The sequence below is a fragment of the Mustela putorius genome, unplaced genomic scaffold (assembly GCF_011764305.1).
Source record: "Mustela putorius furo isolate JIRA1106 unplaced genomic scaffold, ASM1176430v1.1 tig00003845_pilon_pilon_pilon, whole genome shotgun sequence".
NCBI classification, from domain to species: domain Eukaryota; kingdom Metazoa; phylum Chordata; class Mammalia; order Carnivora; family Mustelidae; genus Mustela; species Mustela putorius.
The window spans coordinates 88,530,762-88,552,037 of record NW_025421998.1 but is presented as its reverse complement, the minus strand read 5'-3'; the positions used below and the strand labels follow the sequence as shown (position 1 = coordinate 88,552,037).

At 42.2% G+C, this 21,276-nt stretch overlaps 1 long non-coding RNA gene across 1 annotated transcript in view; it reads left to right on the top strand.

Annotated features, from left to right (window-relative positions):
- LOC123387047 overlaps nucleotides 1-21,070 on the top strand; it is a 42,533-nt gene extending 21,463 nt beyond the window's left edge. Inside the window, exons 2-4 of the long non-coding RNA XR_006601412.1 lie at nucleotides 6,529-6,606; nucleotides 6,875-6,990; nucleotides 19,875-21,070. This is a non-coding gene — a long non-coding RNA (uncharacterized LOC123387047). The remainder of the gene's footprint in view (nucleotides 1-6,528; nucleotides 6,607-6,874; nucleotides 6,991-19,874) is intronic.
- The last annotated feature ends 206 nt before the right edge of the window (nucleotides 21,071-21,276 follow it).

The window sequence follows — 21,276 nt, the reverse complement described above, 5'->3', positions numbered from 1 at the left end:
TTCGAGAATTCTTCTTAGGAAAAGATTTGGTTTAAGGAATAATCTCAAAACCAGGGAAGTGTGTCTCACATATTTGAGTTCAGATGAAGAGTCAGCTACTTGATTTTTCAAAGTAAATTGGTATAATATATAGTATTGCTTCCCAGCATATTAAGATACTTCTGTGTATAATAGGAGATACCCTCAACACATGGATATTTGGGTTTTACTCACTTTAGCCCATTTTTTGGAAACAAAAATAGAAAGGAAGTGTCATGTTGCTGAAGAAAGATCGCCAATGCTGGTGTATGTGTAGGCATGAGTGTATATGGACCCAGGAGTCCTCAGCATCCCTAGCTTTCCACTCTCACCTGAAATATTTTGGCAAGGTTGGGTTTATGGATCTGTCATGAGTTAAGTTTGGTAAATAGCTCCACATAATATTTTTATAGGCCAAGAATCAGAAGAGTATCACAAAATTGAAACAGTGTCAGAGTTTTATGGCTCAAGGTGTTAGAAATCTTCTGGCACCAAGGTATGTTTTGCTTCACTATCCATTAAAATATTTCTTCTGAAATCCCAATTCCAAATCCATAAATTCAAGTAGCCTAGCACTCCTCAAAATAATTATCTTGCAGATGTTTTAATATTAATTTCACTGATCCCCTCCAGTGCCATAGGCTTATCTCATGATGCCTTTACAGAAATTCTTGAAGTCAACCTAGAGCAGGGCCAAGAAACCTACTGGTCCGATCACAGATTCTTTAATTCTCCATCTTTTTGCTGATCAATTAACAATGAAAGACTGTACACTTTCCCTAACCAATATCCTTATAAACATCACACCTTTCTTGCCCTCCCTCCCAGCCATTTTTTCTTCTCTGAGGAAACTGGGTCAGGCGTTAGTAAACCTCTGCAATCATGCTTGGGTTTAAGTGCTTCACAGGTACTGCATTTTTATTATTTATTTTACAGTTTGAAGGTTTGTGGCAACCCTGAGTCACACGAGGTCATCGGCACCATTTTCCCAATGTTTGTTCAGTTTGAGGTCTTTGACTTAATATTTTGATAGTCCTTTAGAATATTTCAAACTTTTTCATTATTCTTGTATTTGAATTGCTGTAAACTCGTGATAAAACTTAAACAGATAAGTTGCTCCTTGTGGACGAGCAAAGAAAGTGGTTTCTTACAATGAGATAACCACCTCACACCAGTCAGAATGGCTAAAATTAACAAGTCAGGGAATGACAGATGCTGGCGAGGATGCAGAGAAAGGGAAACCCTCCCACGCTGTTGGTGGGAATGCAAGCTGGTGCAGCCACTCTGGAAAACAGCATGGAGGTTCCTCAAAAAGTTGAAAATAGAGCTACCCTATGACCCAGCAATCGCACTACTGGGTATTTACCCTAAAGATACAAATATAGTGATCCGAAAGGGCACGTGCACCCGAATGTTTATAGCAGCCATGTCCACAATAGCCAAACTATGGAAAGAACCTTGATGTCCATCAACAGATAAATGGATAAAGATGTGATATATGTACACAATGGAAAACTATGTAGCCATCAAAAGAAATGAAATCTTGCCATTTGTGACAACGTGGATGGAACTAGAGGGTATTATGCTTAGTGAAATAAGTCAATCAGAGAAAGACAATTATCATATGATCTCCCTGATATGAGGAAGTTGAGAGGCAATTCCTATTGGGGCATAGGAAAGGAATAAATGAAACAAGATGATATTGGGAGGGAGACAAACCATAAGAGACTTTTAATTTCACAAAACAAACTGAGGGTTACTGGGGGGAGGAGGGGAGGGAGAGAGTGGTTGGGTTATGGACATTGGGGAGGGTATGTGCTTTGGTGAGTGCTGTGAAGTGTAAACCTGGTGATTCACAGACCTGTACCCCTGGGGCTAATAATACATTAAATGTTAATTAAAAAAAAAAGAAAGTGGTTTTCTTGAGATGGGAATTTACTCCCGATGAAGATGGTGTGAAGACTGTCAAGATGACAACAGAGGATGCAGAATACGACACGCTTAGCTGATAAAGCAACAGCAGGGTTACGGAGGCCTGACTGCCAGTTTTGGAAGAAGTTCTACCAAGGGTAAAATAGCATCAAAGAGCATCGCATGCTACAGAGAAAGCATTTGTAAAAGGAAGAGGCAGTGGCTGTGCTAACTCTGTTGTGTCATTTTAAGAAATCACAACACCCACCCCAGCCTTAAGCAAGCCCCATCCCAACCAGTGAGCAGCCATCAGCACTGAGGCAAGACCCTCCACCATCAAAAAGATGATGACTCACCGAAAGCTCAGTTGGTCATTAGCACTTTTCAGCAATAAAGTATTTTTAATGAAGGTATGTACATATTTTAGACATAAAGCTATTAGTGTACACTTAATAGACAAGTGTAAACATAACTTTTATATGCACCAGGAAACCAAAAAACTCACTTAACTCACATTGTTGAAGTACTCCCTTTATTGGGGTGGCCTGGAACTGAATCCGCAGCATCTGGGGTACGTCTGTATTCTCCTTATTCTTTGATTCTCCCCCAGGTCAGCTCTGTTTTCCTCTGCTGTGTTCTTTGCCCTGGGAAGCTGACCTCTATGGACTGTGTCACCCTCTAGCAAGTAGGAGTCACCAGCAGGAGTTCAGAATGTGGGAGGAAAGAGATGCCAGGGCATTGATTCCCTCCCACCCACTGCTTCCCTTTTTGTCTATGGCCTCATCACCAAACTGAGGCTGCCACAGGGCCAGTCAGTCCCTCTGGCTTTAGCTAGTTCTCCACCAGGCGCTGATAACAGGGCCGGCTCCCCCTGCTGCTCAGGATGGAGATTGCAACTGCTCCCCACTCCCTTGTCTCTGGTTCCTCCCTCCTGGGTTCCTCTAACCCTACCCATATCTCTATAAATAGTTCCTTTACTAAAAACCTCCACATGGGGCACCTAGGTGGCTCAGTCGGTTAAGCATCTGCTTTCGGCTTGGGTCATAATCCCGGGGTCCTGGGACCTAGGCCCACATCGGGCTCCCTGCTCAGTGGGGAGTCGGCTTCTTCCTCTCCCTCTGCACGCACCACCCCTGTCATGCTCGCGTGCTCTCACTCTTTGTGCTGTCTCCCTCTGTCAATCAATAAATAAAATCTTAAAAAAAAAAAAAGAAAAAGCCTCTACACTACAAAGGTGAGGGTACTCTGTATTTCTTGCTGAGCTCCTGACTCATAGAGCCTCCTACCTTCAAGTTTCTGGCAGTCCACGACACAGTGATAGATTGAAGGGTCACAATCAGATTGTTCTGAGCATTGACTCAAGCACCTATGCACATAGAGACACCACATTTCTCTGTGAGCAGTCACAATACTCAGTAGGAAACATGATGTCAGAAATCAAAGAAAAAAAGAAGTATTTGTCTGAAGGACACTAGGTCATTTGATCTAGAAGCCCATAGGAAAATACTATATTTGCATCTTTTTTCTTTTTTTTTTTTTAAGATTTTATTTGACAGAGAGAGGTCACAAGTAGGTAGAGAGGCAGGCAGAGAGAGAAGGGGGGAAGCAGGCTCCCGGCCAAGCAGAGAGCCCGATGTGAGGCCTGATCCCAGGCCTGATCCTGGGCCTGAGCCGAAGACAGAGGTTTAACCCACTGAGCCACCCAGGCGCCCTATATTTGCATCTTTAAGGGTCAAGAATCGGATTTTCTGCGAACTGACATAGAACTCTAGAAAATCTGGCCGTGAAGTCATTGATATTTACCTCAGTGAGCTATCGCCACAAACATTGTGTAACAAACTTTCCCCAGAACTCAGTACATTAAAATAATAATCACTTAATCTCACATAGCTGGAGGTCAGTGGGGAGGCTGCTCTGTATGTCTTCACCCTCTTTAGACCAGAGGCTAGTCAAGACATGCTCTTCTCGTGGTGATAACAGAAGTGCAAGAGGGCGAGCCCAATCACTCAAGCACGTTCATCCGTGTGCCAACTGCCAAAGAACGTCAGTGGCCAAGCCAAAGTAAAGGAGTAGGAGAGGATATTCCTTAGACAGAGGTAAAGGGGAAAAGGGTAATTTATTTTTGACAGTAACCTTCCACAGTGGATAAGCTATAGGAAAGTCATTCAAGTACAGGCTACAGTTTGTTCAATTAAAGGGAGGGAAAAAAAAAAATTTTTTTTCAGTTTTACTCTCACTCAGAACAAGCGAACTAGAGTGACTTTTCAAAATACCAGGCTAAATTTCTCAGTGTCCAAGAACAGTTTCTTGATACAGAGATGATACTGACCTAGAAACAGCCATTACCTGTTTGTTCGTGACTAAACTGCGATTGCCAGACTCTGAGACCTGGTTCCAGCCTTGTTTGTTTATTTTTCTCTGCGAGGTTCAGATTCCCAAAGAATTACTCTCATTCTGCATCCTGACCATGGAATATGCCTCTTAGTGATTCCACAGCCTGGATTTCCAGAAACTAGGATTCAGAGCACTTACTCCAAGTGGTACCCCAAACCAGTATTTTATCTGCATAGGGTTTCCTCAATGAATAACTGATTTGTGCTCTAACTGAGGTTTATTCCATTTGGAAGGGGTTAAAGGTTAAGAGTTCAATAGTTTTCACCAGTTTAGTACACACTGGTTCTTTCTTGCTAAGAAGGGGGAGAAACATTTCTCTTAAATAGGGTTTAAAAGGAAGAAAAGCCTTGTTATCTGGGTCATCTTTGGGAAGGAAAGAATTGTTTAAAATGGTGACCAGCAAAGACAATAGCTAGAAGACCAACCAGAAATCTCCATTATGCTCCGAGCAGTGTATGGACCCAATGAGTATCCATAAATGATGGATTGATTTCAAAAGAAGCATTTTGGGATTCTAGGTCTCAAGTGGCAGTAGAGGAATTGAGAGCAGGGAGATAACAGTATGATCTGCAATCATGACAACCCCCCCTAATCAGATGGTAATGGGACTAGAATTTAAGAATGAATTGATTTGAATAGATGGAGAGGGAAAATGCACTGAGAGGTGGAACAACAGAGTGTGAGTAAACTTTTGGAGCTATGAATGAACATGAATATGTAGGGGCTAGTGAGAAGAACATCTTGATCAAAATGGGGAAGTGGTCACAAATTAGGTGAGATAGACCGTAGTACCTGCCTATCGGGGTCTTCAGGGGCCAAGGAAGTTAAATGGTATATGGCGGATGGTAGCAGCTGTCGGAATTTCTTGGTGGGGAGATATTTTTTTAGTACAAACTTCTCCAGTCGTCACAACAGGCTGGTTCTCATTGTGACTCTTGGCCAGCTTTTGACTTGGAGATAGTAATGACCATGGCAGATGAAAGAGCAGATGATTCATGTGTATTTTGACTCCTTTACAAATTTGATTTTAGTCTGAATCATAGAAGGAGTCTGTAACCTTTTCCCATGGTTTTTTTGTTGGCAGCAACTGTTTGTTCCCATGGGAACATGTACCCTTACCTACTCAGACCTTCCTCTCATACTCTCAGCTCTGTTCACGTATATGTTTTCATCTTTTCTATGGAGCATGTTCACATAAAAGCTTAGAGCACAGTCTATTTTTCTTCTACAACTAAAAATTCCTCCTGGATGTTTTCAGATACATAAAACTCCAGGTAGAGAGGCGCCTGGGTGGCTCAGTGGGTTAAAGCCTCTGCCTTCGGCTCAGGTCATGATCCTGGGGTCCTGGGATCAAGCCCCGCATTGGGCTCTCTCTCTGCTTGACGGAGAGCCTACTTCCCTTCCTCTCTCTCTGCCTGCCTCTCTGCCTACTTGTGATCTCTCTCTGTCAAATAAATAAATAACACCTTAAAAACAAACAAACAAACTCCAGGTATAACTCCAAACAAAACATGATGCAAGGAGACATTTGGGTAAACCAAATGATAACATTGCATTGCACACCAACTGCTGTAAACTCTTGAGCCTTCTGCAGTGGCCAGATGAAGGAAATGTGGCTCAGTGTGCTTCTTCAGTGGTTGATTCTAGAAAGTTTTTTTTTTTTTTAAGATTTTTTTTATTTATTTATTTGACAGAGAGAGATCACAAGTAGGCAGAGAGGCAGGCAGAGAGAGAGAAAGAGGGAAGCAGGCTCCCTGCTGAGCAGAGAGCCCGATGCGGGACTCGATCTCAGGATGCTGAGATCATGACCTGAGCCGAAGGCAGCGGCTTAACCCACTGAGCCACCCACGCACCCCAATTCTAGAAAGTCTTTGCTAAACTCTCCTTCCAAATATGAAGAACCTACCTCCCATGGGTTGAAGAAATTTGCCATCTGTAGGGTAACATTACCCTTTTTATCTGCAGGAGAGAAGTTTCCCTCTGATCATAATGGCAAAGCAGCCAAACTTACCTCCAAAATTCTGCGCTGAACTCTACCCTCATATAGGACATGTTAATTTCTATGTTGCTTTGTTCTTCTGCCAAATGCTAATGGTTTGATATCCAAAATAGATGAAGATAATTAACAGCAGTTGCATATTTTTGAGAAGCTTTGAATTTGGTTATTGCAGATTTTCTAAGATGTTGCTTTCCTTTTTTATACAGAAAGCATTTATTGAGCTGGCTTCTGGACCAAGTGCTGGTGATTCAGCTGTGAATAACACTTCCTCTGGAGTGTTTCAGGTAAGACAAAAATATAAAAAATAAGCTGTAATGAACTTTAATAAGTCCTTGAACAGAGGTACACAAATTCTATGGGAGCGTAGAGGAAAACAGAATTGATTCTGTGGTTCTAGGGAGGCCTTCCCAGAGCAGAAGGCATTTGGGCAGGTCCTCAAGGAGAGGCAGGAGCTCCCTAAGTGGAGTGAGAGCACTTAAAGTAGAGAACAGAATGACTAAAAGCTCTGATACATCCAAGTGCGGTGCAAGTTCTTATTTCTTTTCATTCCAGATGAGACAAATCAGGAATCCAGGGAGAGACCCGTGTCAAGGAGGCTGCTCTCTCCAAGGGAAGACTTCTCTTCTCAGACCTGCTACAAACAGAAATTTCAGGACTGCAGAAGCAGGGTAGGACTTCCTGGGGAGCAAGATCCTTGCAAACACTTTCATGGAGATGAGACAGTGGACTCCGAGTCTGCAGGCTTTCCAGACTGTCAGGAAACGTGATTTCTGGAGGAGGAGCCATAGTCTTGTAAAGGGAAACTAAAGGAAACACCCCCAAGGTTTTAGGAAATGAAAGTGGATCCAGCCTCCTTCCCTAGTCCCGAGAATGCTTCATTATTATTTTCCTGACCTTGCACTTTGCACTTTATCAAAATATGAGTTCACTCTCTGCATCAGTTTCTTATAGCTGCCGTAACAAATCACCACATACCTGGTGGTTTAACACAATAGAAATCTGTCTTCTCTCAGTTCAGGAGGCCAGATGTCTGAAATCAAGGGGACAGCAGGGTTGGTTTCCTCTGGAGACGCTGGGGGACACTATTCTGTGGCTCTCTCCTCACTTCTGGTGGTTTCCAGCCATCCTTGGCTCATGTAGATGCTGCATGCCAGTATCAGTCTCCAAATTCACATTGTCCTCTGCCTCTCTATGTGTCTCCAATATTCCTCTCCCCTCTCTTGGAAGGATACCAGTCCTAGATTTGGGGCTACCCAAAACCCACGATGATCTCATCTCAAGCTCCTTAATTACATCTGCAAAGATCCTGTTTTCTTTCTCTCTCTCTCTCTCTCTCTCTCTTCTTTCTTTCTTTCTTTCAGATCCTGTCTTCAAACAAGGTCACATTCACAGTCTCCAGGAGTTAGAACTTGGATGTATTTTGGGGGAGGCATGATATTCAACCCCCTGTGCCCTCCCTTCCATTGCCCACATCTGGAGGCTTTATGCCATCGGTGTCTTCTGAGCACTGGTAAATGCGCTGTTTGACCTTCTTCGGAAACTAGACACTGGGACAGAAAGACACAGTATCTTAACTCTTCCTGGGCCAGGGGTAAAACGAAAGTCCCGAATATCCAGCTCCAGGTCTCAAGAGTTTTCTTAGTAGAATCTTTGACCAGAGGCTCATCAAAGACGTGAGCCTTACCTACAAAGTAGTTAAGACATTTTTATAGAAGAAGGTGGGGCTACTTCAAACACACCTTTCTCGCTTTTTACAATCCCTCTGGTCATACTATACTCAGCCTCTTGTAAACTGGAATAAATTATTCACAGCTCTCCCAGTTAAATGGATGCTGTGTTCGGACTTCTTCCTGGCTAGCAGCAGAGCTCACCAGAGTCAAGAAGCCCAGAGAGGAAGTCCAGCTCCCAGCATTTACCGAGGGTAACAAGGTTAAACTGTCCTCTGAGCTATTCCTAATGCTGAATGACTATTTCACACCTCTCTCCTCAATATTCAACTACTTCTCCTCAGTCCTCAAATGTTAGCAGATGTCCTTGCTTCTGTGAAAAATACTGTGATTCAGAAATGAATTTCCACACACTCCACCACCTATCCACATCTACGGCCCTACCCTCTGCCTTTCAAAACTCTGCTACCGTCGATGAGTATCTGTGCTCCTAAGAGAGCTATGTTTAGCTGTGTCCAGATTCCATTCCCTCTTGTGTACCAAGGATATCACTTCTATGACTTTCTGTCTCTTTCCTTCATTATCAGCTTTTCCCTCTTGCCTGGATTAGTCTTATCAACAAACAAACATGCTGGAATATTTCCCATCTTAAACATGCACGTACATGTACACACACACACACAGACACACAGACACACACCCACCCCTCTCTTTTGGTTCTCACATCCCCCTCTGGCTAGCATACAACTTCTCTACTCCAAACTCTGTTTAAAAAGTTGTCTATACAGGCTATCTCTGATTTCTCTTTTCTGATGAACTCACTCCCTATCTTGAACCCCAGCTACAAAATTGATCCCCTCAAGGTCTTCATTGACCTCCAAGTTGCTAAATCCAATGGCCCTTCCTCAGTCCTCACTTCCATGAGCTTTCTTGTAGCATTTGATAATTAATCTCTTCCAGCTGCTAGGAGTACTTTCTGAACTTGGCTTTTGGGTCTCCACTCTCTCTTTTTCACAGGCCTCTCCTCAGTCTCCTTTGTTGGTTCCTTCTCGTTTTCTTGACCTCTGAATGATGGAACACTATAGAGCTTCAGTGACCAGACGCCTTCTCTCTCTAATCTCACCCAGTCTTGGGGAGATGTTAGATCGTCTCATGCTGTTGGGGGGCGGGGTCCCACCTTTATCCTTCAAGACCTCTGCACACTGAGGGCTGCTTACTGGGAACCTCACTTCTGCCCTTCTTCCCTGGGGCCTTTTATTGTCCGTGGAATACTGGACAGTACTGGAAGTACTGGACTGTCCTGTGGAGAACCTGGACATGCTGGAGAGTTCATGTTCCTCAGAACAAGCCCACAATCAAAGATAGATGGCAATCTGGTGGATAAACAACTTAGCTTTCTGATCCCCCAGGATACCTTGAGGCCTATTCTACACTCTTTCCCAGAATTCCACAATGGGGATGAATTTCAATTGCCGACGAGGATAACTTACTTCATAATGCACCTATTATTGACTTCCTTCCTCTTCTGGTCTCACTTCTTCTCTTCTGGGCAATAATTCCTGGACTTGCCTCCCAGATAAACTGGTTGAACTCAAATTCTTGTGTTTTTTTTTCCACTTTCTTTTTTTTTAAATTTTAATTTTTAAAAATTTTTTTTCAGTGTACCAGAATTCATTGTTTATGCACCACACCCAGTGCTCCATGCAATACATGCCCTCCATAATACCCACCACCAGGCTCCCCCAACTTCCCACCCCCTGGCCCTTCAAAACCCTCAGATTGTTTTTCAGAGTTCATAGTCTCTCGTGGTTCATCTCCTGCTCCAATTTCCCTCAACTCCCTTCTCCTCTCCATCTCCCCATGTCCTCCGTGTTATTTCTTATGCTCCACAAATAAGTGAAACCATATGAAGATTGACTCTTTCTGCTTCACTTATTTCACTCAGCATAATCTCTTCCAGTCCCATCCATGTTGATACAAAAGTTGGGTATTCATCCGTTCTGATGGAGGCACAATACTCCGTAGTGTATATGGGCCACATCTTCCTTATCCATTTGTCCGTTGAAGGGCATCTTGGCTCTTTCCACAGTTTGGCAACCGTGGCCATTGCTGCTATGAACATTGGGGTACAGATGGCCCTTCTTTTCACTACATTTGTATCTTTGGGGTAAATACCCAGTATGCACTCAAATTCTTACCAGAGTCTGCTTCTAGAGGAACCCAAATGAAGACAAATACTATTTTCATGCCAGTAATTCCCATATTTATATCATTCACCCCAACCTCCCCCAAATTCCGGAAACATATATCCAATGGCCTTTCCTCACAGCTCTATATGGAGATCCAGTCTCCATTTCAAACTTCATGTTACCACTGGTGAACTCCCGATTTTCCCTCCAAACAGCACTTCTCCAGTTGAAGTCATTTTTGACTTCACTCTTTTCTTTCACACCCACATATCACCCAACAACATAAAAATCTGTTGGTTTTACACTCAACAGATATACAAAATCCTACCTCTCCTCATCTATCTCTTGGGCCCTCACTCAAGCTACGTTGCAGAGATTATTAAGATAACTTCCCAACTGTTCTCTCTCTTCATCTCTTGCTCCATTAAAGTATATTTTCCTCACAGCAGCCACAAGGATCCTTCAAAGCCATTGTCACATCATGTTACTCCTTTGCTCAAAACTCATCAATGATTTCATCTCAGAGGCAAAAGGGAAGTCCATAGCATGGCAAATAAAGTATCATCTGGTCTGCTGCCTGTCTTAACTTTTGATCTCTTCTCCCACCATTCTCTTGCTCATTCTTCCATTGTAGGATCATTAGCAATATGTTCTTCTTAATATACTAAGAGTGTTACCACCTAGGATCTTTGCACTTCCTCCTGCAACCTAGAATATTCTTTGGGTTTGTTTTGTTTTGTTTTGTTTAGAACATTCTTATTCCAGATATCTACATGATTTGCCTCTTCATACTTCAAAGTCCTTACTGAAATGTCGTCTTATTTAGAAGGACTTTGTTGGGCATGAACCTGCATGTTCTCTGATCATTCCCTTGCCCAACTTTGTTTTCTTCTACAGGCTGCTTTCCTCAGACTCCTACGTCAGCTGGCTTCTGGTTGGGTTCAGTCAGTGGGAGTGCCAAGAAAAGACTGGAGAGTGGGAGGGTGGAAGGGGAGGCGGGGTATTTTGTCCTATCTCAGGCTGCATCTCCAGGCGGCAGTGAATTTGCCCCATGGCTCTAGTCCCTCTTGAAATAGCTCCCAGGCAACTCTAGCCTTTGAGATCTGATAATTCCATATATTTCCTTTGTTCCTTCAGCCTAGGAATGCTAGTGGCTTCCAGCCATTGCTGATTTCCAGATTTCTCTAATGTTAATTATTTGGCTTCTCAGGTCTTCCAGTACCCAAGTCTTTCCAATAAATTCCTCTCTTTTTATTCTTCAGACCTATTTCTGTTGTATTCACTGGATTCTGACTGGACAACTTATATCAGTTTCAGTCCCAGAAGGAAATTTGTAATTTGAGGAGAGCTTAATAAAAGGACTGTTTACATAAGTGTTGGTTTGGTTTTGGAAAAACAACAAGGGATGGTATAGTCACTCTGGGCCAGTAACAGCTGGGTGCCATTACTCACAACTTGCAGGCTTAAGGGGGCAAGTCAGGGCTTCTCAACCTCAGCACTATCAACATTTTTGGCCAGATAATTCTATGTGATTGGGGGAGGGTTATCCTGCACATTTTAAGGATGCATAGCATCATCTCTGTCCTCTGCCCACTAGATGCCAGTAGCATTCCCCTCAATGAGACAACCCAAATTGCCTCCACACATCCACAAATGTCCCTTGGAGTAAAGAATCACCCCAATTCTTGCCACTAGGGAAGGACGGTTCCTAGAATCCCAAGAGAGTCAAGTGTGGTGAGATGGCCATCCAATTAGACAAACCTTCAGTAGAAAGACATAGCCATACCATTGTAATACAGTAAGAAAGGAGTCAGAAGAAGAAATACCCCAAATCTACTCTCTTCTTTCCCTCTGATCTCTTGCCAATGCTCCCACTAGCCGAATCCAAGTGAAAGCCAAGTGTAAAAGAGCATACTGTGTAGTCCATACACGTTAGCCTCCTATGACAGATAATGGAGGGGGAGAAGGGTGGGGAACAGATCTAGGGAAGCAAATGGAAGGTACCTAGCATACTACCCCATGTGATAACATTCCTGCCTCCTGGTAAACACCCCCTGCATCCTGCCCTTCTCCAAAGTGTTTTCTGTAACACTTACCACCATTTGACATGCTATATATGTCCTTATTTGTTCTCTGCCTCATGCTCAGAGCCTGGTGCATTGTAGATGTTCAGAAATATTTGTCAAAGGAATGAATGATGAAATCCAACAGGAGAGAATATACTGGATTTGCAGTAAAATCTTACTCTGGAAACAAAGTACAAATCACAGGGCTAAAAGAAAATATTTTACTTTCAGAATGGTTCTTCATAGCAAGTTTATCAGTCACTTTTCCAAAGAAACAGAAATAACAGGATGTATGTGTATAAAGAGAGATTTATTTTAAGGAATTGGCTTACATGATTGTGGAGGCTTGGCAAGTCAAAAATCTGATGGAGTGGGGACTCAGCGAAGAGGTATAGTTTGAGTTCTTGCTGGGGCTAGTCTTTCCCTATAAGGGCTTCAGCTGATTGAATGAGACCCATCCACTTTGTGAAGGGTTGTATGCTTTACTCATAGTCTGCTAATTTAAATGTTTATCATATCCAGGGCGCCTGGGTGCTCAGTGGGTTAAAGCCTCGCTTTCGGCTCAGGTCATGATCTCAGGGTCCTGGGATCGAGCCCCCCCCCCCAATCTGGTCTCTCTGCTCAGTGGGGAGCCTGCTCCCCCTCCCCCGCCTGCTGCTCTGCCTACTTGTGATCTTTCTCTCTGTCAAATACATAATAAAATCTTTAAAAAATAAATAAATAAATGTTAATCATATCCAAAAAATAGTTTCACAGAAACCTCTAGGATAATGTTTGACTAAATATTTGGGCACTGTGGCCCAGCTGAATTGATACATAAAATTAACCATCACAGCAAGATTATAGTATATTAAATTACATTTGTAATTTGTATTAGGGATTTGTTAGGGATTTGTATTAGGGATTTATAGTCTAAAGAAGGTAGGCTGGGATCTGCAATCCTAACCCTTTTTAATAAAGTGAAAAAGATTAATACAGTGAACTGCAACTGTTAACTTAATTATGAAGACAGGTTTATCCTTAGACAATCCTATCCCACATTTTTAGCATTTATTTGATAAAAGACTTCAAAGCCAAATGTATCTAATGATAAAATCAGAATCCAAAAACAATTTGTCTAGATGGCATGATAAATATCAAGAAAAAGAGGTTTAGTAAGGATTCCAATAAGGTCCTAAATTAGGGTGGGATATGGATTCCTCATATTATAGACATTCTGAATTTAACAAGTTTCTGAAGTATGATTTAAAGTAGCATATAATTACAAATATATGGAAATCAAACAACACACTCTTAAACAACCAATGGGTTAACTAAGGAATTGCAACAGAAATTAGTAAATACTTTGGGATGAGTGAAAGTGAAAACACAGCATACTAAAACCAGTGGGATGCAGAGAAGGCAGTGATCAGAGGGAAATTTATAGCAGTAAAGAGTTACATTAAAAAGGAAGAAAGTGGTTGCATGGGTGGCTCAATCAGCTAAGCACTGACTCTTGGTTTCAGCTCAGGTCATGATCTCCGGGTCATGAGACTGAGCCCTGCCTTGGGCTCTGTACTCATCATGGAGTCTGCTTGAGATTCCCTCTCCCTCCCCCTCTGTCCCTCACCCTGTTCATCAGTGCTCTCTCTCTCTCTAAAATAAATGAATAAATAAATAAATAAGGTCTCAAACCAATGACCCAACTTTATGCCTTAGAAAAAGGCAAGCAAACTTAACTCAAAGCTAGCAAAAGGAAAGGACTAATAAAGATTAGAGCAATAATAAATGAAACAGACAATAAAAAACTGTAAAGAAGACCAGTGAAGATAAAAGTTGTTCCTTGAGGGACTCCTAGTTGGCTCAATCAGTTAAGCTTTGACTCCTGATTTCGGCTTGGGTCAGGATCTCAGGGTTGTGAGATTGAGCCCTGAGTGCAGCTCTGAGCTCAGCACGGAGTCTGCTTCGGATTCTCTCTCTTCTCTGCCTCAGCTCCTCCCCTACTTGTGTGAGCCCTCTCTCATTGTCTCTCTGTCTTTCAAATAAATAAAGATCTAGGACAGGAGAGTTAATGTGCCAAAGGCTAGAATCTAGGAGAAACGAACCCAGTGGGATGGAATTTAACTCACATGAGAGGTCCTTTACTTAGGTCTATAAAAACGAACAACTGTCCAAGACCTGGGTGGGGTTGAGATGGCTGAATAGCATCACCCAGGGAAAAAGAAAAGACTCTGGTTTCTGTTGGCTGGAAGCTAAATATGAGTCAACAGCAAGTCATTGCTTCCTAACAAAACAACAAAAAAACAAAACCCAAAGGAAATCTTAACCTAGAAAAACAGAATTTTAGTATTTGGGCCAAGGTAAAGGAATACTTTTATTTTTCCTTCCCTTGTCAGCCTGTACCTGGGAAACAGAATACTCTGCCTGGTATCATATTGTCAAGGGGCAGCATCAAAGCACAGGCGTCCAGAAGAAGGGGCTGGGATGGTGCAAGCCCAAAATAATCTCCTATGAAAAATGTCTGCAGGAATGGGGAGTATAACTGATGAGGGATGTAATATGTTTTCAACTGCCTGGGCGGGGGACAGAGGTTCAAGATGTGTTTCTAGCACTTTAGGAGTGTTCTAAGAACGCTCTTCCCTTTGAAGATCAAGTGAGGGGAAAGCATAAGCTTGTTCACATAAATACAGAATACTGATATTGGACTCCAGTGTCCACCTTGAAAACGAAGTGAAAGCGATCAACTTCAGAGGGAAAAGGCCCTTTGCTCATCGGGTCCAACACAGTTGTACACCATTCTCTTTCTGTATTCAGACCAGGACCAGACTAGAGCGAGGCAGTACCTGGGCTTCAAGGAAAGAGAGATTCACTGGAGGGGTTCTTCTTCTACTTCAGCTACTTCTGGCTGGTAGGCAGAATGAGAACTCCAGAGCTCTCCCTATTCTCTGGATCACTGCCATGGAGCAGTCTGGGGTAGCTGGCCCCAGTCACTGCTCTGACTCGGCATGTCCCGGCCCTTGAGCTCCTTAGCAGAGTCTTAGTCTCACCTACTCTATCTTCAGGTATAGTTTACAAACAAGGACCTGAAGATCCCAAGTAATGATTTGAAAAATACTAAGGAGAATACTAGAATTCCAATTAGGCACTCCTGTGCCTCCCTCTGACATAGAAATAGTGCTCCCTGGAGCCCAGTACTTTCAGCATAGAAATGAAACGTGTTTTTCAATCTTTGTTTTCTATGATGTCTCCACATGGGTTCTTTGTTTCATCTAAATTGAATTTCTCATCCCTGGGATCACTCTGCCATGCCTTTTCCTATTGTTCTCTCTCCCTGGAAGGATTTCTTTCCCTATGCCTTTCAAAATCATACTCAGGACTTCAGACTCCTTTTAAATATCAGCTCCTTCATGAAAGCTTCTTTGATCTGCAACCACTGCACTATGGGTGAGAAGTCACCATCATTGAGCTCAATTGCAAATAACTAAGACTTTTTTAGGGCACCTATGGTGCTACTTCCCAGTCTCTGAGACCAGTTCACATTATTATGGCATGCAGATTTTACTTATTTTGTTCCCTATGATTTTTTTCATTTTTTTATTGATTTTTTAAAAGATTTTCTTATTTATTTGAGAGAGATAGAGAGCATAGAGGGTGAGTGAGAGGAAAAAGCAGACTCCCGCTGAGCAGGGAGCCCAATGTGGGGCTTGATCCCAGTATCCTGAGATCATGACCTGAGCCAAAGGCAGGTGCTTAACTGACTGAGCCACCCAGGTGCACCAAAATATCTCTTCAGTAAGGGTTGTAAAAAATGATTAACTATAGTGAATGAGGTAGAGATTCTGGAAATTCCTTGGCTGAGAAAAGTGTGAAAGGCTCAGGGAGGTGGGCGTGTTAGAAGTGACTTACCGTGTGACACCATGAAATCAGAAGATGACAGTGCTTCTCTCAGGAAAACCCAGAGGACACTCTTCACTCAGCTAGAAAGGAATGCTTTGGAAGGGAGACACCATCATCTTGACAAACTCAATATTGTCTGTTTCTGTAGGCCAGGGTTGACAGACAGTAAGAGATATGCAGGGAAAATGGGCTCCCTGGTTTGAAAGGGGGATGATAGGGTTCTGGAATAGCAGAAGCTAGCCAATAGCACAAAACTGTCAGAGTGAAGGCAGGATTGGTGGAATTAATCAGCTGTGTTAATTGCTGTAATAAGCCAGGCAGATGCAATTACCCTAATGGGCAACAGTGACAGCCTGGAAGAGCCGACCCTCGGGAATTTGTGGCAAAAACCAATAAGCCGTGGTAACCTAGGAGCAGTATGTAGGCAGACAGTGAGGGTATTGCTTGATTTCTATATCCCCCCCAAAACTTGTCAGTTGTTCCCCTCAATGGAAAGTCATGGTCTCCTGTCTAGCTTCAAAAGTTCAGACAGTTTTCAGTCTCAGCATCCATTGTCCCCTTGAGGAAGGGCTCTGAAGCACCATAGCAAGTGGTTACAGTACAGAAGGATTAAAAATCCTTCCTCCAAGGAGTCTACAGACATTCACCCAATTAAAAACACAATTGGGAAAGTGAATACTCAGGTTATTTTGAGGCTATGGATAGGCTGACATGGAGCCAAGTGGCCCCAAATAGCATCATCATCCTTACTCAAGAGGGATGTTTAGAGGCCAAGTGATAGATGGAGTCCAAGCCCAAGTCAGAGGGCCATAGTATTCTTAGTAAATGGAAGATGGTCACATTGGTTCTCTGTGGAGTTAAGTCTTCATGGTAGGAAAGGCTAAGTGGAAATCCCTAAAAGTCCTCCCTGATCCCTATCCCTAGGCAAAGGTAGTAAGTTGAAAACAACAGAGAATCCTGCAGTGATTTATGTCACCCTCAGCTACTCAAAGGGTGAAGAAGGGATGCTCTTCATGATGACCATTCAATTAATCGGTCTGGTCCTTGCTGAAAATATGTAGCTCATGGACAGATGGACCTTGGTTATCTCGACATTCTGGTTACTGGTCTACCACACTGATGACACCATGCCAAGTAGGGCCTGGTAGCAGAACGTGGCTAGAACTTTGAACGTCTAAGGAAGAGATGATGAGAAATAAACCCTAAAATGATTCAGGAACCTGACACATCTGTGGAATTTTTTAGAGGTACGGCAATCTAGACTAGGGGTCAGCAAACTATGGCCTGTGGGTCTAGTCTGGCCCACTGCCTGTTTTTATATGTTCTGCAAATTAAGAAAGGTTTTACATTTTTAAATGGTTGAAAAAAATCAAAAGAAGAATTGTATTTTGTGACATGTGAAAAATACTTGAAATTAAAGATTAGTGTCTATTTTGTTGTTGTTGTTTTATTACAAGACAGCCACACTCATCCATTTATGTATTATCTGTGGCCACATTCAAGTGTTAACAATAGAGAAGTTGCCACAGAGAATGCATGTGGAACTCTCACACTTTCTACTGCTGCTCAGGGTGTCATAACTCACTCAAAACAATGTCAAGAGTGTTAAGCGTATTGTTGTACCATAATGTTTAATCTACTTTAATTTAATTTTACCTTATTTTTTAGTACCAATGCATATCCTTCATGTCAAAACAAGAAAAGTGGACTCTAAATGTTGTACTTTCTAGTCACTGTGAAGTGTGGCTTATTTTTTATTGAATTATATTCATTATGTAATGACACAATAACTGTGCTCAAACAACACAATATATGTCCGCATTACCAGATTAAGCAGCCATTACAATATTCCCAGTTCACAGAAAAGTAATAGTCAATAATATTATGAAATTTAAAATGGCATATCTTATTATAGCAGGACTTCTTCCCAAGAATTAAAAATGGAAATGAGACTGCAATCCAATGTTTCACGTGGCCCATTTCATAGCAAGCAAGGAAAGCCATTGACCATGAGTAAATGAATTAAATGGTGTTAGGCTGCAGAAGCTGAAAAAATGTGTCCAGAGAAAATAAACTTGTTTAAGACAACAAGTCTTTTGGTAATAACAGTAGATCCAAGTACTGAAGACATCAAGAACAACATCAACAGTTAAAAGAAACAAATGAACAAAACCCCAAAACATCAAGGCGAATCATTCTGAGTATTTTCTCTTGTATCTTGATGAGTTACCAGATGCCACTGATAGTGTTCAGTTACTATTGTTTATTGAAATGTGAATGCCACGTCTAAAGTGACTGGAGACTTGGCTCCTGTGAATAGTCTGTGTAGAACAGGGACAAGTTGAGAAAATCCAACCTGAGGTGGAATCTGCTAAGATGTTCTAACAACGTCTAGTGCTAAGAACCTCTGTGGCACAGAAAAAGGGCTTAATTGGACAAATTTTCACAAAACTTGTGGGGAAAAATGCTAAAGCCCGTGATTATTTATTGTCTTCTTAATCAGCAGATGCTTTGCCGAAAATATTTGAATCTTCGTGTTATTGAACCCGGAGTGTCAAAAATGACTACTCTGGTGGACTTACGCTTATCTTCAGTCTATGCGTTTTTGTCAGAAATAGAAGCAAAATATCTATGCATTTTGTCAGAAATAGAAGCAGAATATTCTGACCTGGTGGCTTAGAGGTAAAGTTTAATTGTGGTTCTTTTTTTTTTTCTTTTTTTCCTTTTTGTTTTTTAAGCTAAAGACAGAAATTGAGGTTTTTTTCTGAGCAAGAGCTACCTTCAACCACTACTATTTAACACTGAGTGAAACATGGAAATTTTTTGCTAATTTTTAAATGTGATGTGGTATTAAGAATTCTTATCTTTTAGAGATATATACTAATGTGTTTATAGATGAGAGGGACTGCTGATAGTATTTGCTTCAAAATAATCAGGGGGAGGTACAGAGAGCAAGGGGGACCAGATGAAATAATATTGGTCATGAAATGATGAAGGCTGAGTGATCTGTACATTATATTCAAGATACTATTCTCCCTAATTTTGTAAAAGTTTGAAATTTTTCCATAGTTAAGAAGTTAGAGAAAAGAAATGATCTCTGTTACTACAACTGACGAAGAAGCCACCTGGTAGATATAGTGGCTTGCAAAGATGTCATAAGAATCAAAGGTAACCAGAGTTCATTCATCAAGGTATTCAAAGCACTGACAGTATTTAGCCCTTCAGGCACTGGGCTCCCAGAGACCCACTGCAAGCTGGGGCTCTAGAGCTCATGAGCCCCATGGGAGAATCAGAGGGTCAGCAGGAATGAGTCAAGCATAGCATTTGGGTGAGCTCTCAGTTGGGAGAAATGTAGACTCCACTTGGTAAGGAATGAAAAGAATGTCTAGAAATCCCTCTTTAGGGAGTGGAGAAGGGCAGCCCTCTGGGTTAGCCAAAGTCCCTGCCAACCCAGGACAGTGTGACTAAAAGCCAGATTCCCTAGTAAGCAGACATGCAGGATTTCCAGACTTCCTTGGACAAACATGGAAAAGTGGAGTAATTAACTTTCAAGAACTTTTACAAACCCAGAAGGGAGGGAAAGCTGATGGAGTTGGGAGGCTCAGAAACTTGCCTGAGATCAAAGCAAGCCAAGTTGCCTGAAGCAAGGGCTCTTCTTCTTTCACAGGCCACACGTTCCTTTAAGGGCTAAATTAAAAAGAGAGAGAGAAAATAAACGAGTGTTTACAAAGTATATTTTTGCATTTGATTTCAGGGGCTCCCCAAAACCTGGGATCCATGAACTCCAGATTAAGAATCCCTCGAGGAAAATCTTGTTTACCGCAAGTTTACAGTGGAGAACAAATGTCAGGGAAAGTAAGAAGAGAATTGCTGAACATAGTATATCCACTTCAGGCCATGAGCGCACAGCAACACCCAGGATGTTTTCCTGCCCTAGGAAGATATACATGAAGCTGGAAAGTACCAGGTATGGGGACCTCTGTCTAGTGGAGATACGTTGGTACAGCCACTGGAAGGTTGAAAATAGCCGCTTGGCTCCAGAAAGCCAAATATTTGAAAGGATATCATATCTAAAAGGATAGGCCAACCAGTTCACAGTCGAAACCCCTTCCATCATCTGCGATCACCATTAGCAGTGTTTCAACGTTCAAATCCATTCCAACAACATTTTATAAACAATGTGTCTGGAAGTGTGGGAGATGAAAAATGTCACTGAGACACGGACTCTGACACAGGGATGGTCATCTCTGAGTGGAGAATACAAATGGCCCTTGCAACAACCTGGCCCTCAATTCTTTGACCTTCAACTTAAATGTCTTTCTTCAAGACTCTTTCAGTTGCACACAACCTTAGCCACTCCTTTGGTATTATCCTCACATGATATTCCTTCATCATCAAGATTTCAAACTCTAAAATTCTCTGAGACCACAAACTCTCATTCTTCTGTCATTCTCATACCAATTAATTTTTTTTTTCTTTACTCTCAGCATGAACTCCAGACTCCTTGAATATTCATATCCAAGCATTCAACTGCCTTGATTTCACTTGCCTCTTTCCTAGCCTGGATACCCTGGACACGCGAAGTGACCCAGGACCACTAGGTGGCAGCAGTGTCTCAACTAAACTGTCCACCAGGGTGGGCACGAAGATCATTGGTATTAATAACAGGAGCCTCGAGTTTGAAGGGGCAGGGCAAAAATGGAATTAAACAAAAGATAGAGAATACAAGGAGATCAGTCAGCTGGGGAAAGGTCTTGAGCCCCCACATAAGTGTAAACCAGAGAAATGGCTTGGTCTTAGCAATGGGAGGTGGCAGTCACTCCCAAGTTCATTGACTAAGCATTCCATACCTAGCCATGTGGATAGTCTTCCCTTGCTTTGAAATATTCACTGCCCAGCTTCCTTTTTAAAAAAAAAAAAATTTGTTATTTATTTATTTGTTTGACAGAGAGTGAGAGAGAGCGTGCACAAGCATGGGGAGTGGCAGGGAGAGGGAGAAGCACGCTGAATAGAGACCAACGTGGGGCTCCATCCATCCCAGACCCTGGGATCATGACCTGAGCCAAAGGCAGATGCCCAACCGACTGAGCCACCCAGGCACCACCTCCTGCTTATCTGAAGTACTTTCTATTTAAGGCTTAATTACTTGATGGCAG